We start from the raw sequence: 3,765 nt of genomic DNA, 5'->3' as shown, positions 1-3,765 counted from the left end.
ATCTGTATATCTGTATATATCTATATATATATTATATACACACACACATACTGTTGTTAAATGCCATCAAGTCGGTTCCCACTCAGAGTGGCGCTGTATAGGGTTTCTGAGAAGCAACTGGTGAGTTGAATCACCAACCTTACGGTTCAAGCCGACTTTGTGGTCCAGCACATTAACCCACAGTGACATACTATCCTGATGTGACACTGTTGCAAAAGTACTGGACTGTTTCCACTTATTTTAAATTGTTATCTGTATCCAGTCTTTATTAATGCAATGTGTGTTTCATACATTCAGCTTCTTCTCTAGAACCCCATCTCTATTCTTTCCACATTAGGCCAATGACATTCTTTTTGTCTCATAAGCACACATTGGTTCACATCAATTAGCAGTTTAATAATATAAATAACTAAATTCTCATGCAGTGCTAAGCATATAGTTATGAGAAACAAAGTTCCTGTTGCATGTGGAAGGAAAATGAGTAGTGTTGTAAAATTTTGGAGAGTCAAGAGTCAATAAGCAGGATATGTATTCAAACCAACATTTAAAAAACTTCTTACTTATCATCAAGTATAAAACCAAAGAACCTGGCCAGAGAAAATAAATGCTGGGTCAATCGAATTTGAAATTGAAAACTCCCAGGGTCTTATTGACTACCCAAACTCACATTTTTCTTATCTTCACATCCTGTTTTGTTCTCTGAGAGAAAGAAGAAATGAGTTTTAAGACCTCTGATGGAAGTTGCCCTGAAAAGGACTTTAAGATTAATTCTTTGAGAAATGTACAGAAAAGAAGGGTGAAAAGAAGGAAAAACAAAGGAAAGAAGATAGAAACATTATACATCATTTTAGATGAGTTTTCTGATAGTAAATTAAAGTAATGGGAATTGAGTACTTTATATATAGAGAGAGTGCCACATTTAGGAGTATTGAAGGTTGTATAATGTGAAGGTTTGTTTTAAGAAATAACATGTAATTTAAAAAAAAAATAACTGATGGTTAATTTTGTGTGTCAACCTTGACTAGGTTATGCTGTCCAGTTGTTTGGCAAAACACTAATCTAGTTGGTATTATGAAGTTGTTGTGTTGCTGTTATGTGCTGTGGAGTCGGTTCTGACTCATAGCAACCCTGTACTGGGTTTCCAAGGCTGTAAATCTTTTATGGGAGCAGAAAGCCTCGTCCTTCTCCCACAGAACAGCTGGTAGTTTCAAACTGCTGACCTTGTGGTTCACAGCCTGATTCGTCACCACTACGCTACTAGTAACGTGATTAAATCAGCTGGCCTCAAGTAAAGCAGAGAACCTTGCATGTTGTTGTTAAGTGCTGTCGAGTCCAAGTCGGTTCTGACCCATAGTAACCCTGTATAGGGTTTCCAAGGAGTGACTGGTGAGTTTGAACTGCTGACCTTGTGGTTCAAACAGAGCTTGAAGTCAAGTGCGTATCCTATGTTGCCACACGAAGACTCCTTGTATAATGTGAATTATACAAGGTGTATCTTAATCAATCAGTTGAGGTCCTAATGAATAAAAAAGGCGTTTCCTTAGGGTGTTCTGCCTCTATACTATAGACATTTTGCCAGAAGACTTATACTCTTCACTCTTCCTGTGGTCTAATGTGGATTTTGGAACATAAACCTACAGAAGAGTCTTGGCTGCACATGCCCAACTCTTCTAGGTTCTTCTATGAGATTGCTGCAAACACAGCATAGATAGAAAATGGACATCTTATTATAGTGACAGAATGTATTAATGCTTAAAGGACTATGTTATTTTTTTCTTTTTTTCCTACCAAGTTTGACTTACAAAGTTTCTTTATTGGTACTATCTGACTGTGTTAGTGTTAACTGGTAGTGTTAATTTTCTCAATCCATTAACTAAATCCTTCAGTAAACATTTATTGAACTATGCTCCATACTTTGTGCTAGCATGTTTGTTTTTGTTGTGATCAGCAAACATTTAGTATCTCTTCCTTTTTTCTTAGACAAAACTTAGACTCTGACAAAAAATTTCATTTTAAAACAAACACAGAAATCCCAGTTTTTATATGCACTCTTGCATTTTGTACTAATGGCAAGTCAAAAAAGGTACAGTTGAATAAGGAGTGGTCCTGAGAATAGTAAGATAATTGTTCTAGGAACAGAGAAATTTTCAGATTGAAAAGAAATGAAAAAAAAAATGCAGTACTTAGTAGTATGTTCACTATTCAATATAGAAAGATGTAGACAAGAAGAAGAGCTCATAAAGAGCTTTAGCTTCTCAGAAGTATGGATTTGATATGCATGTAGCTGTTCACTCCATTGTAGACAAAGAGAATGAAGAGGAAAGTAGTAATGTTTTGAAGAGGAGCGATGGGTCAGAAAAAAAAAAAAAAAAAAACAAAACACCCCTTTATTCTTTGAAGTGGTGGGAGGTAAAATAATGCAATATGTTATCATTAGAAAGGGGTTTTCAAAATGTTTTCATTGGAGTTCTAGGAATCTCAAGACATTCCAGGACACTGCCTCTTCACATTAGACAGATCTCCACCTACATACTATAATCTAGACACACACATTTGAAATAAAATATCAAAAGTAAAAGGAGACTATGTTTACAGATGAGCCCCAGGAATCATGTCCTACAGGTATAAATAAGGAAAAATAATAACAGGCTGGTATTAGGGTTGTATTGATACATGTGGAACTAACTAAAACTATATCAACAGAAGTTTTGCTTACACAAATAAACCCTAACTGGCTATGTATGTAATGTGCTAGTGGTTTTCTCAGGAAATCTGTCTTCAGAACAAGCAGAATTTATAATAGTTCATGAATCAGAGATCCTATTATGATACACATGTTTTGAGTTTAGAAGTTGAACAATTGAAGAATTTCAGAAATTGGTAATCACTTTCTAATACCATGTTTGACAGACATGTCCCAACATTCAAAGTTTTGCATCAGTTTCAATAATTTAAATTGATAATCTTATTTCACTCTTTAAAAAACTGGAATATCTGTGTGTTTTTTTTTTTAAATAAAACATGAAATTTTTTGTCAGTGTCTAAGTTTTGTCTAAGAAAAAAGGAAGAGACACTAAGCGTTTGCTGGTCACAATAAAAAAATATATATGCTAGCACAAAGTATGGAGCATAGTATAAGTTCAATAAATGTTTACTGAAGGATTTAATTAATGGATTAAGAAAATTAACACTACCAATGAAGAAAGATGGTGATTCCTACCTTGAAACTCACTAAGGACTCTTATTGTTAAGTGCAGTTGAATCATTTTCAAGTGCTCCTTTTCCTTTCTTCCACTCTTCCTTCGTTCTTTCCTTCCTTCCCTCCCTGCCTTCCTTCCATTCTCTCTCTCTCTGTTTCTTTTGAGATTTCATAAATAGTTTTGTTAATATAGATTTGGAGTCCTGGTGTGGTGTTGTGGGTTAATGTGCTGAACGGCAAAGTCTTTTGAACCTCAAGGTCAATGGTTCAAGCTCACCAACCACTCCTCAGAAACGCTATATAAGGTCGCTATGGGTCTGAATCAACTCAGAGGAACTTAACAACACGAACACAAAAGATTCAAACTTCCTAAGGAATCCATGGTTTTTTCGCATGTCATATGAATTTGTAATCCAAAATGATATTTCAACATAAAAATAGCTGTAATATTTGATAGGCGTCCTGGTATGGCACTGTGGGTTAATGTGTCAGACTGCAAAGTCCTTTGAACTGCAAAGTCTGTGATTCAAGCTCACCAGCTGCTCCTCAGAAAGCCTATACGGGGT

The sequence above is a fragment of the Chrysochloris asiatica genome, unplaced genomic scaffold (assembly GCF_000296735.1).
Source record: "Chrysochloris asiatica unplaced genomic scaffold, ChrAsi1.0 scaffold00031, whole genome shotgun sequence".
NCBI lineage: Eukaryota > Metazoa > Chordata > Mammalia > Afrosoricida > Chrysochloridae > Chrysochloris > Chrysochloris asiatica.
Note: the sequence above shows the minus strand (reverse complement) of the source record.